A 14,573-nucleotide genomic window follows, 5' to 3' on the forward strand; every position below is an offset into this window, starting at 1 on the left:
CGAACAAGGAGAGGAGGCAGCTTCGGAGGAAGTCGTGACAGTAAACCCCCCCCCCGACGAGCAGCTCAAGGAGCGTGCCGACACCGGCCTCGGGGACGGCCTCGGGGACGGCCAGGAGGACGCGGAGCAGGGCGATCCGGATGGCAATGGTGGAAATTCCGCAACAGGGAGGGATCGAGGACATCCTTCACCGGGACTCAGCACCGCTCCTCCGGACCGTGCCCCTCCCACTCCACGAGGTACTGAAGGCCCCCCACCCGATGCCTCGAATCCAGGATGGGACGGAGTATGCCGGGGCCCCCTCGATGTCCAAAGGGGGCGGAGGGACCTCCCGCACCTCAGACTCCTGGAGCGGACCAGCCACCACCGGCCTGAGGAGAGACACATGAAACGAGGGGTTAATACGGTAATCAGGAGGGAGCAGCAACCTACACGTAACCTTGTTCACTCTCCTCAGGACTTTGAACGGCCCCACAAACCGCGGGCTCAGCTTCCGGCAGGGCAGGCGGAGGGGCAGGTTCCGGGTCGAGAGCCAAACCCGATCCCCCGTTACAAAGACCGGGGCCTCACTGCGGTGGCGGTCAGCGTTGGCCTTCTGGCGACGCACGGTGCGCTGGAGGTGGACGTTGGCGGCGTTCCACATCTCCTTCATGCGCCAAAATTAGTCGTCCACCGCAGGAGCTTCAGTTTGGCTCTGATGCCACGGTGCCAGGACCGGCTGATACCCAAAACACATTGAAAGGGTGACAGGTTAGTGGAGGAGTGGCGGAGAGAGTCCTGGGCATATTCGGCCCATGGCAAGAACACCGACCACTCCCCCGGCAGGTCCTGGCAGTAGGACCGCAGGAACCTACCCACATCCTGATTCACCCGTTCCACCTGCCCATTAGATTCGGAGTGAAACCCAGAGGTCAGGCTGACCGAGACAACTAGACGTCCCATGAATGCCTTCCAGACCCTAGATGTAAACTGGGGACCCCGGTCAGACACTATGTCCTCTGGCACACCGTAGTGCTGGAAGATGTGAGTAAAGAGGGCTTCCGCAGTTTGCAGGGCCGTGGGGAGACCAGGAAGAGGAAGGAGGCGGCAGGCTTTAGAGAAGCGGTCCACAACGACCAGGATGGTGGTGTTACCCTGAGAGAGGGTAAGATCAGTTAGAAAATCGATCGATAAGTGGGACCATGACCGTTGTGGTACTGGTAAGGGATATAACTTACCCGCTGGAAGGTGCCTAGGTGCCTTACTCTGGGGGCGCACACCGAGCAGGAGGAGACATACACCCTCACGTCCTTAGCCAAGGTAGGCCACCAGTACTTCCTGGTCTGGCAGCACACTGTAAGCCCGATGCCTGGGTGACCAGAGGATGGGGACGTGTGTGCCCAATAGATAAGATGATCACGGACAATAGACGGCACTTATAGAAGCCCAGCTGGCCACTGAGGTGGAGAGGGCTCTGTGCGTTAGGCCCGCTCTATGTCCGCGTCCATCGTCCACACCACCGGCGCCACAATGCAAGAGGCCGGGAGTATGGGGGTGTTGTCAATGGGCCTCTCCTCTGTGTCATACAGCCGTGACAGTACGTCTGCCTTCACGTTCTTAGTGCCTGGTATATAGGACAGCGTGAAATCAAACCGGGTGAAGAACAAGGCCCACCTGGCCTGGCGAGGGTTCAGCCTCCTCGCTGCCCGGATGTATTCCAGGTTACGGCCAGTACCGGGGCTGAGGTGAACAGAGCCCTCAGGTTACTGAAAGACCTGTCAGCCTCAGCAGACCAGTGGAGCCGGAACGGCTCACCCTTCAACAGAGAGGTGATGGGGGCTGTGACCTTGCCAAAGCCCTGGATAAACCTCTGATAGTAATTGGCAAAGCCAATGAAGCGCTGCACCTCCTTTACCGAGGTTGGAGTCGGCCAATTACGAACGGCTGAAATGTGGTCTCCCGCCATCTCCACACCTGAGGTGGTGATGTCGTATCCGTGGAAGGAGACTGATTGTTGGAAGAACAGAAATGTTTCTGCCTTGGCATACAGGTCATACTCCAGCAGTCGGCCAAGCACTCTGCGAACCAGGGACACATGCTCGGCATGCGTGGTGGAATACACCAAGATGTCATCGATGTAGACCACCACACCGCGACCAAGCATGTCCCGAAACACCTCTTTCACAAAGGACTGGAAGACTGGTGGAGCATTCATCAACATGTACGGCATCACCAGGTATTCATAATGGCCCGTGGTTGTGCTAACTGCTGTCTTCCATTCGTCCCCTTCCCGGACACGCACCAGGTTGTACGCACTCCTGAGATCTAATTTCGGGAAGAAGCGCGCCCCATGCATTAATTCGATCACAGAGGAAATTAGGGGTAGCTATAGCGAATGGTAGTTTTATTAAGTGCACGGTAATCAATGCAAGGGCACAGACCCCAGTCTTTCTTCTTCACGAAAAATAAACTAGAGGAGGCGGGTGAAGTGGAGGGACATATGAACCCCTGACGTAGGGACTTGGAGACGTATGTCTCCATAGCCTCCGTTTCAGCCTGCGACAGGGGATATACATGACTCCTGGGCGGCACAGCGTCTAACCTGAGGTTTATCACGCAATCCCCCACCCGTTGGGGTGGTAATTTGGTCATCTGCGTTTTGGAAAAAGCGTACGCCAAGTCGAGGTATTCGGGGGGAATGCACACAGTGGAGGCAGTGTTTGTACTTTTCCACCGTGGTCGCACCAACGGAAACAGCTAGACACCTACCCTGACACTCTCGCGACCACCCCGTGAGAACCCTCTGCGGCCATGAAAAGGTGGGGTCGTGTAGTGCTAGCCAGGGAAGGCTCAACACAACAGGGAAATCAGGGGACTCAATAATATGAAAGGTGATTTGCTCTTTATGGGTCTTCTGCGTAATCATAGTGACTGGTGCTGTAACCTCCCTAACAAAACCTGACCCTAATGGTCGACTGTCAAGTGCTTTGATGGGCAATGGAATGGACAGGGGAACCAATGTAATACGTAGACTAAGAGCTAACGACCTGTCCATAAAGTTCCCAGCTGCGCCTGAATCTACCAGCACCTTACACTGGGGACCTACCGTGTAATCAGGGAAGTTGACGTGGATGGTTAAATGTGCAGCAGAGGGCTCTGAACGAGTGTGGGTTTGCACTACCTGGGGTGACGCGAGAGTGCCCTGCCTGCTGCCTCCAGAACCAGAAGAACTCTGATGACATTGTGCAGCAGAATGTCTTCTTGTGTCACAAGAGTGACACTGGATCTGTCGTCCTCCGTTCTCCCGGAACGCTGCACCACCCAGCTCCATCGGAACGTGAGCCAAGGTGAGAGGGGGGGGTGAAACGGGCAGGCCCCTTCCAGGACGTCCTCTCGAAGCCAGCAGGTTGTCCAACTGGATGGCCATGTCCACCAGTTGGTTGAAGGTCAGAGTGGTATCCCGGCAGGCTATCTCCCTTCAGATGTCCTCACGCAGGCTGCATCGGAAATGGTCGATGAGGGACCGAACTCCGAAGCCTGCCCGAACAAGGAGAAGAGGCAGCATCGGAGGAAGTCGTGACACATATTTTAAATGTTCTGTCGATTTGTTTGATTCCTTTTCTGTTGTTTTAGCCTCATCTCCCTTTCTTTCATTGTATGTACTTGGTATAATGCTATTTTTATGAATGTGTTTTGTTAGTGCTTGTAAAGTACTTAGGGCTGCACGTTTATCAATGTTATATCAAAACTGGTCACTGCTATTGTTCATCTGGGTCAAATAAATGTTTATATTTTTATGTTCTTCAATACATATCTACAGTATTAATGAAAACCATGATGTGGAATTCACTGTTTAGGAATAATTTCTAGAAGAAATCAAAAAATGGTAAGAACTTTTCAAGTTGCAAAAGTCTCTATTATGCTGATGTTTCCTCATGTGTCAGTATTTCTATGAGGAAGGGAACTGGTAAATAATAATACCTGTTTTTGTCAATAATACCTGTCATGTTTGTATAATATACCTGTTTCCTTTTTGTGTCATAACTGCTGATGATAGAAATGAATGAGGAAACAAGTAGAAGATAAATATTCAGCTCTCTCCCTCACATACACCAACAAGGCACTCTGACAACCCACAAGGTAAGATAATATATTTTTACAAATTGATGTTAAACCATTGCCCTGTGTAGGGTGCCATCTTTCGGATGGGACGTCAAACCTATGTGAGAATACTATTCATTGACTACAGCTCAGTGTTCAACAACATAGTGCCCTCAAAGCTCATCACTAAGCTAAGGACCCTTGGACTAAACACCTCCCTCTGCAACTGGATCCTGGACTTCCTGACTGGCCGCCCCCAGGTGGTAAGGGTAGGTAACAACACATCCGCCACGCTGATCCTCAACACGGATGCCCCTCAGGGGTGCGTGCTCAATCCCCTCCTGTACTCCTGTCTGCATGGCCAGGTAGGTACGACTCCAACACCATCATTAAGTTTGCCAATGACACAACAGTGGTAGACCTGATCACCGACAACAACGAGACAGCCTATAGGGAGGAGGTCAGAGACCTGGCCGTGTGGTGCCAGGACAACAACCTTTCCCTCAATGTGATCAAGACAAAGGAGATGATTGTGGACTACAGGAAAAAGAAGAGGACCGAGCACGCCCCCATTCTCATCGACGGGGCTGTAGTGGAGCAGGTTGAGAGCTTCAAGTTCCTTGGTGTCCACATTACCAACAAACTAACATGGTCCAAGCACACCAAGACAGTTGTGAAGAGGGCATGACAAAACCTATTCCCCCTAAGGAGACTGAAAAGGGCAAGGGTCCTCAGATCCTCAAAAGGTTCCACAGCTGCACCATTGAGAGCATCCTGACTGGTTGCATCACTGCCTGGTACAGCAACTGCTCGGCCTCCGACCGCAAGGCACTACAGAGGGTAGTGCGTACGGCCCAGTACATCACTGGGGCCAAGCTTCCTGCCATCCAGGACCTCTATACCAGGCGGTGTCAGAGGAAGACCCTAAAAATGGTCAAAGACTCCAGCCACCCTAGTCATAGACTGTTCTCTCTGCTACCGCACAGCAAGCGGTACCGGAGCGCCAAGTCTAGGTCCAAGAGGCTTCTAAACAGCTTCTACCCCCAAGCCATAAGACTCCTGAACATCTAATCAAATGGCTACCCAGACTATTTGAATTGCCCCCCCCGTCTTTTACACTGATGCTACTCTCTGTTTATTATCTACGCATAGTTAAGAACTCTACCTACATGTACATATTACCTCAATTACATTGACTAACCAGTGCCCCCGCACATTGACTCTGCACCGGTACCCCCTTTATATAGCCTCACTATTGTTATTTTTACGGCTGCTCTTTAATTCTTTGTTACCTTTATTTCGTATTATTTTATATTGTATTCTTTCTTAAAACTGCATTGTTGGTTAAGGGCTTGTAAGTAAGCATTTCACTGTAAGGTTGTTGTATTCGGCGCATGTGACATAACATTTGATTTGATTTGATTTTAAATGGGTGTCCTGACTCTCTGTGGTCACTAAAGAGCCCATGGCACTTATCGTAAAAGTAGGGGTGTTAACCCCAGTGTCCTGGCTAAATTCCCAATCTGGCCCTCATACCATCATGGCCACCTAATCATCCCCAGCTTCCAATTGGCTCATTCATCCCCTCTCTTCCCCCATGTAACTATTCCCCAGGTCGTTGCTGTAAATGAGAATGTGCTCTCAGTCAACTTACCTGGTAAAATAAGGGTAAAAAAATAAATTAAAAAAATACATAAACAGCACCTTGAATCTAACTAAAGTGGTCTGCTTATTAGCATACACAGCAAATGTTTTTCATCACAGCTATGCTAAATGGTGTATTACTGTTCTGCTCAGTAGCATACAGGGCAGATGTTTTTCATATGCATTAGAAAAAGTTAATTGATTAAGACAAAATAACAATTTTTTTATTCTTACCGGATGGAGAAATTCCTACTAGTACTTGTGGTGATTACAACATCCTGTGCTGTAACTCAAGGTAAGATAGTCACTGTTATAACTGCAATGAAATATGTAGATAGTAAAACGTATTTTGTTTTGACATGTTTTGAGGTTTTGTGTTTGCTCACTACTATTTAAACTTTTGCACAATTTGCACCTATTTGTTTTTCCAAGTCAAATGAAATGTAAGTTGAAAAATGCAGATAGTGTTTACTGCTTGAAAATAAAGCGTCCAACATTGAAAAGAACAAGAAATCATTCCATTACAGAACACAACATGTTGTTGTTTCCTGTTTCAGGATCAGGATTCGTTCAGCGGGCGTTTCGACCAGCAGCAGTCATTTGTTGGCCTGCTGACAGACATCCACATGTGGGACTACATGCTGTCTCCCTGTGAGATCCAGAGGTGCACCAACCAGATTAACTTCACCCCCGGCGACATGCTCAACTGGAAGGCCTTGGACTTCCAGACTACAGGCAGAACAGGCAGTCAGACTGTAAACATTATCACTCAAACAAATAATAATCAAGTATCTATTATGCTATCTGGTAACTTTCCATAATTGTGTAAATTGAAAAGGCCACATCACTATATGTCTTTCAGTTTTGCTGACAGTATACCATAAGAAACTGACAATGTAAATAAACAGTGAATTTACGGTACGTACTGTGTCAGTTGCATGATTTAGCTGTCAGTGGTTCTATCATGCTAGGATAAATATAACCTTGTTACGGATGTCAGGGCTGCACTAAGGTGTGAAATTAAACATTAGTGCAAAAGCAGGATGTAAGCCAGTGTGTTTCACAGTGTTACTGGTGTTGTTACAACTTAATACCATCCTGAAGATATGCACTGATATCTCATTTTGTAGATCAGCGTTCACCCATGCCCTACACACACACACACACACAACCTGCTGCACCCTGCAGCAAAAAATAACAAATCTAAAATTAACACCAGCAATCTGATAATATGAGAATAAAATGTGCACACACACACACACACACACACACACACACACACACACACACACACACACACACACACACACACACACACACACACGCGATATGGTAATATGAGAGTAATGTGAAAACTGTTGCCCAAAGCAGAACGTTTCACAGGAGGCATCCTATTATCCAACATCTAACAGCATCTGCAATCTCAGATAACGTATATGTGTGTGTATGGATAGGATTGGTTTTCAACATCTGAGACCATACTAAGATAATGTTTGTTGCCAAACATTCTTATCTGAGAAGAAGCCATGTAAACCCTAGCTTTAACTAATCGTTTGTTAGGAAGGTTTAACAGTAGAAAAACAACAACCACAGGTCATATCCCAATACTCACCTTTTATTCCCAGATGTTGATACAGAAACACAACTGAGGATTCAAATACTACACACAAAGTTTAGAGAACATTCATCCCTCATCATTTTCTTATCAAATCCTAAATTGTGTTTTCTGCCTATTTAATTGATTAAACTGCAGTTATTCATGTTCTGTGGCAGTATTTGGCTTGATGGGAATTAATTCCACAGACAAACTGGATCTCGGCAGTCCCCTGCAGCACTGGCCAGACGAAAGTCATTGTGAGTACCTCAGGCCACTGGAGTCTGTCTGGCTGGAGTGAAGTTGGTGGGTGTAGGGACTGCACTCCCTGCGCATGCTTTTTGCTCCCCCCCTTTCCCCATCCACACAGAATGCCAGCCCTCATGGCCCATGAACACAACGACCGTAGGAGCACCATCGAGAGCATACTGTCGCCACAGACCACAAGGCTCTTCAGAGGTTGATACGTGCAGCCGAACACACCATTGGGTGCACACTGCCTGTCCTACAGGATACCTACAACAACACCAGGTGTCGCAGGAATGCCAAGATGATCATCAGGGACCCCAGCCATCCAAGCCATGCCCTGTTCTCCCCGCTTCAATCACTCAGACGCGGGCAGTACAGGAGCATCATGGCAAAAACTGAAAGACTGGCCAATAGTTTCTACCCTCAGACAATCAGGCTGCTGAATAAACACAACTAGTCAGCTATCTGCTCCCCCCCCCCCCTGATACTCCCCCTATGGGCATCCCCCCACTACTCCTCCCCATGGACATTCCCCCCCCCCCCCAACTGACATTTTACTCTGCCCCCACCCCCAATGACATTCATCACTGTTGCAGATTATTACTTTTAAAAAATTGTTTTATTAAAATGTTTCTTGTTTTTATTTCACTCAATGGTCATGCTGCTGCTCCCCCTATGGTCGTTCCACCCCACCCCCTCAACATTCTTTACTCTGCCTCCACCCCAATGGACATGTATTTATTCCTCACTGCCACAGTTGGTATTATGTATATAGTGCTTTTTCTATTTCTATTGTTGTTTTTTATGACTATTTTTGTTATTTTATTTTACTAAGTCCTGTATGTTGGAGCTCGAACCCTAAGATTTTCACTGTACCCTGCAATCACACCGTCAACCCTGTACATGTGACTATTAAACACTGAATCTCTGAATCTGAATCTGAACTCAGGAAGTACAACATCGACATTGCAGCGCTCAGTGAAAACTGCCCACATGGATAAGACTCTCACAGAGGTTGGTGAGTGCTACACTTTCTTCTTGAAGGATGTTCTGGAAGATGTTCGCTGTGAAAAACCTCACTCCTCCAGCGCATCACTGAATCCCCTGTTGGCACTGGACGCAGACAATGAAGCAAAGAAGGCCCTCTATAAAGCTCTCGACACTGCCATTCAAAACACACCACACACAGACAACTACTCCTCATGGGAGACTTCAATGCCAGGGTGGATTCCGAACACCAGATCTGGGACTAAATCAAATCCAATCAAAGTTTATTGGTCGCGTACACAGTTTAGAAGATGTTAGCGAGTGCAGCGAAATGCTTGTGTTACTTGGTCCTAACAGTGCAGCAAAAATGTCAAATAAGTACACAAATAATAATCAAAAACAAGAAACAAGAAATCACGAACTAGGCCGGCATGGGGTGGGTAAGATGAACAGCAACGGGCTGAGGCTACTCTCCCTATGCTCCGAAAACCACCTGGTGATCACCAACACCATGTTCTAGTTGAAGGACAAATACAAGACCTCTTGGTAACACCCTTGCGCCAAACACTGGCACCTCCTAGATTACATCATTGTCCGTTAGTGCTACCTAAAGGAGGTGCTAGTGACCCGAGCCATGCGTGGGGCGGAATGCTGGACTGATCACCGTATGATCAAATCCAAGCTCCGCATTGAGATCCGTCCACGCCATCCAAGTAAGGCCCTAAATAAGAGACTCAACTGTAATGCGAACAAACATTTTGAGAACAGCGGAAGCGCTATGGGTGAGTAAAGGCACTATTTGTCAATTAATTTGTAATTAAACACTAGCGAATGTTGAATGTTGTTAGTTATGATATTTTATTGTGTTGATCAATTTACTTTTTTCGTATTTAGCAGAGAAACTAGCTAGCTATGTTAGCTAACTAGAAACTTAAGCAGCCGCGTTTCACTAGCTAGCTAGCTAGCTAGCTTAGCTGACGTTAGCTAACCTAGCTAGGCGAACTGTTATCTAATGTAGTTTATTTTGTTGTATTTCAGGATTTAAATGGACCTACTCATCTGTAATGCTGCTGATCGATACATGGAGAAATTCTAAAGACAAATTTGAGAGCCCTGTGATCAAGAAGAGAGAGGCCTGGGAAATTGTAGCTCGAATGCTGCAAGAGAAAAGTTATACTGTGACCTGGGAGACATGCAATGCGAAGTGGAGGAGTCTGAAGCACAGGTGTGTGTTGTTATGTCTCAACCTCTCTTTGACTTTCTCCTCTTTCTTTCCTTTGTCCTCTTTCTTTTATATTGCTTGCTTGTTCTCTCACTATTTCAATTACTTACACACACACGGAAAAAAAGAGAGCAGCAGCTGCTGCTTAGTGTCATGTAACTATTGTTAATGATCATTCATGATGCCAAATTGTGTGTCACACGGGTACAAGGCCATCCTTGATGGTCATCAGAAGACGGGGCAAGGGAGAAGGAAGTGGGAGTTCTACTCCATCATGGAGGAGGTCCTCTCTGGTGATCCTGCGGTGACCCCCGCAGTCATTATATAATTTTTTTCCCACTCGCAACACTCACACTGCATCCCACATCAACATAATAATAATAATATAATATGCCATTTAGCAGACGCTTTTATCCAAAGCGACTTACAGTCATGCGTGCATACATTTTAGTGTATGGGTGGTCCCGGGGATCGAACCCACTACCTTGGCGTTACAAGCGCCGTGCTCTACCAGCTGAGCTACAGAGGACCACACATCACTACACACACACAACATACAGCACACAATACTAATTACACTGTCACTCAACCCAGCACCTCCGCAGACACCCCACACACAGCACGCTACAGTAACACTGATACCCTCTCACCCTCTCCCTCTACTACAACACCTTATAACCCTCATGCCAACACCACTCCCCTCAACCCAAAAAGAAGACCAAAGGAGATGCCTGAGGCAAAACTTCAGAAACAAACACTTCAAGCACAGAGTGAGAGGAACGATATTCTTCAACAGTTTACTGCTGCACTCCAGAATTTCAAAGAACAGTAGCAAAATCTATTTATTTATTTATTGTTTAATTGTACACTAATAATGAATTCTCCTGAGATTTTCCTTGACTGTATGTTTAACTGAAATTGTTTTGGAACATGTTTAATTCAAATAGAAACTGAAATAACACAAATGCAAATATTTTTCTAATATATTCCAATAATAATTTATTGATTAAATGTGGTTATGTACTATACTGTTTTTGGTAGGTGGACGTCAGTGATGGGTGGGTGAATGTGTGTGGTTGGGTATTTATGTCTGTGTTTTTGTAGATGTGTGTTGTAGCTTGGAGCAGCCTCATCAGGTTGTCCCTCTTCAGTATTGCTGCCTGTCGAACAGCTGCCGTTTGGGGGTCTGGGGCAGGGTCAGTGGGGGCCTCCACTGGTATTTCCTCCGTTATCCCTTCATGGATAAGGACCATGTTGTGGAGAACACATGCACTGGCAATCACATGGTACTTTGTTTAGAAGGCACATGTCCAAGTGTAGCAGTCTCCTCCACTTGAGTATCACAAAATAATCTGATAGCTCTGTCTTTCAGCTGAGAACACTCAACAATCTTGAGTACTCTGTTATTCACTGGTGTTGTTGATTTACTGCACAATTGCAATGCAAAATCTGCCAGTAGATGGCGTCAGTAGCCTATTGACAGGCAGTTTACAAAGGTTAACAGTGCACAGTATCTTTAATAGTAGGATATAACATATGAGGATGGTGTTACTAAATTAATTAATGATTGGTAAATTATTGGTAAATCATTACTTTTTACATCTGGACAGTGAAATATCATGTATTGGCCTATGTTTTGATATGGAAATCTATATTTTTCCCCCCTTCTTTTAATTCAGTTGCATAAGAGGCAATTCTACTGACCAAACAACGCAAATGGAGACTGCAAAGCTGGGGTTGGCAAGCTAGCTAGATCATTGAGGCTGGGCTTGTTTGTATTATTAAAGAGGAGTATGCACATATCATAAATAATACATCTGACACAAAATATTATATGCGAATGTATTGCAAATTACCTGGAAGGTCTCCTGACCCATGCGAAAGTGAGACCGAAAGGAGTGGTCACTGTATGTCGGGATCACCTCCTCCACATAATTCAGTATTCTACCGGACTCACCTTCAATCCCATATATAGCAACTGCTAGTAGGGGAAACAGTGCTTCAATAGGATCGGGAACAAAATCTACAAAATCTTCAACAATTGTTCAAGCTGCAGCAAGCACAGCTACTCTTCCTGCCACATCCATTTCAGTTTGCCAAGACTAACAGAAATGGAACGTTAAACACGTTCAACAAACTCTGTTGAAAACAAACATCGTTTGCAGCGAGCATTCGCAAATTAAATCCTTGTTGAACATACCTCTGGTCTCCTCTTACCTCTCTGTCGGCCTCCAAGTCAATACCCAGAAGACAAAAATAATTGCTCAACTCTCATCTGCATTCTCCAGCGTTCCCCTCAAAGTGGTACCCCATTTCATCTACCTCGGTGCTGCCCTCTCAACTATGCCCTCTCCCCTATGTGCTCCCTTGGCAACAAAATCCACACTATTTAGAATCCAGGGCCAACCTGGGAGGACAGAGTACCCAACATCGAGATCTTCGCCAACACCAAGTAGTCCTGCATTGAGGCAAGCATGGTTAAACGACACCTTTACTGGCTCGGCCACGTGATCCACATGCCTGATCACCGCCTCCCCCGCTGAGTTCTCTACTGTCAACTCAACACAGCCAAACGCTCCGCTGGAGGACATGCTGAAGCGCTGCGACATACATCCCTCTAGCCTGGAAACCCTAGCACTGGTCAGGTGCACCTGGCAGTACACCTGTGCCAGAGGGGTTCAGCGCCTGGAAGACACTATCTTACAAAGGAGATGCAAGAGACACACCCAAAGGACTCATCATGGATGTAACCCGTTTCTGTATGGATATTGCCATTTGGGGCTTCCACCACCAATATTAGCTTTATGCTTTTTTTCAAATACAAAAGCAGAAGAAAATGGACTACTTTAAAATGGAGATGGCCTCAATGGCACTTCCCTTGTTCTCACAGACGCCAAACTGAAATATACAAAGATGGGTCCTCTAACTAACTCTATGGACCAGACTTGAACATAACTCTTTCAATTAGCTGCCTTGAACGCAGCTCCTCTATTAACTCAACGTGCACCAGCTGCTACTCATTGCCAATCAGCCTCCACACCTGTCCTCACTCTCCTTAATCACCACTGCCACCACTACTTATATCTGACCAAACTAACATTATTTCTCTCTATTCTGCAGTGCATGATGCTGTAACAGAAATCGTTAATTGATTGAAAAAAAATATATGTATCCTTACCAATGGAGAAATTCCTACGAGTACTTGTGGTGATTACAACATGCTGTGCTGTACCTCAAGGTAAGATAGTCACTGTGTTAACGGTAATGAAAGTAAATAACCAACTTATTTTGTTTGGTCAGTATTTAAACTCCTGCCAGAGTGTGAAATTTGTAGCAACTTTTCTAAGTTGGGTGAAATGTAAATATTTAAGACTACATAGACCTAAAGGCGGAATTTAATAAAGCTGTTTTGATCAGGTAACTTTTTCACTACAATCTGTCTGCAGACCTCTCAGGTAAGACGTTGACCTTTCCACAAGAGACCAACACAGCTCATGTGCAACTAATGACCTCTCGAGAGATGTTCACTGCCATGACCGTTTGTCTTCGGTAAACACTACCATCTCACACACTGAATGGATGGCAAACCCAGCACCAGGAAATTCCTCCAATCTGAAGCCATCAAAGGAAAAACCATCGTCCTTGGACAGGTAAGATTAGTACAAAACCATGGCTGTTTTTAAATGAAACCCTATTCCCCAAACAGTGTTACTTTGGCCACATACGGTAGTGCTCTAGTGAAATAAAGCATTTAACACTGAACAGAACAAGCAAGCATTCTATTACTGAACAAATGTTTCCTGTTTCAGGAGCAGGTTAAGTTTGGCAGGTTTTTTGCCCGGCAGCAGTCGTTCGTTGGCACGCTGACTGATGTCCACATGTGGGACAACATGCTGTCTCCCTGTGAGATCCAGAGGTACACTAACCAGACAAATTTCACCCCAGGAAATGTTCTCAGCTAGGGGGCCCTGGACTTCCAGACTTCAGATCGAGTACTGCTGGAGAACAAGCAGTCCGACTGTAACCATTCAAACTGTTAATAAACCAAATCAATTTTCTATCATGCTGTCTGGTAATTCACAATTGCAATGCCATACTGGTCTTTCTGGACTGGCCCTATCTGTTGTGTGTACAGTATACCATAAGGAACTGACATTCTCCCTACAGTAGACTACAATTAACACCAGCAATTGGATGAGCGTAACACACCCACCAGCAATATGTTAGAGTAATATACAAACTCTTGCCCAAAGCAGAACATTAAACCAGAGGCATTGTTTTATCAGCATCTACAGCATTATTTACAAACTACCTGCAATTTTAGGTGGCTAGGGTTGGTTTTCAACATTTGAGATCATACTAAGATTGTTGGCGCAGCTAAATTTTGTCCCCATAATGCAACACGCTTTGAAAGGCGGTGGCCAAAGAAATGAGTTCACGAAGGCTGTTTACCATTAGGTTTCCTGTCTGCTAAATGGGGTGGCTCGCCCATAGACCCCAATGTGATCGCCGCTGGGTCTGGTACTTAATTAATAATATGCCATTGAGCAGACACGTTTATCCAAAGCGACTTAGTCATGTGTGCATACATTTTTACGTATCGGGGATCGAACAAACTACCCTGGCGTTACAAGTGCCATGCTCTACCAATTGAACCAGCGCGGTGACAACTATGGTCGTCACCGCCTTTCAAAGTGTTACATTATTGATACAAATCTTCAGACTTGCGCCTACATGTCGACTTGCGTGAACTTCACAAAAACCATGTGATGAAAGGTCATGCAGTTAGTCTCCAAG

The 14,573-nt window shown here is 46.2% G+C and overlaps 1 pseudogene; it reads left to right on the forward strand.

Annotated features, from left to right (window-relative positions):
• The first annotated feature begins 12,901 nt into the window (after positions 1 to 12,901).
• On the forward strand, positions 12,902 to 13,834 carry LOC121585393 (annotated as a pseudogene).
• Positions 13,835 to 14,573: the final 739 nt, after the last annotated feature.

Source organism: Coregonus clupeaformis, chromosome 17 (genome assembly GCF_020615455.1).
Source record: "Coregonus clupeaformis isolate EN_2021a chromosome 17, ASM2061545v1, whole genome shotgun sequence".
Classification (NCBI taxonomy): Eukaryota; Metazoa; Chordata; class Actinopteri; order Salmoniformes; family Salmonidae; genus Coregonus; species Coregonus clupeaformis.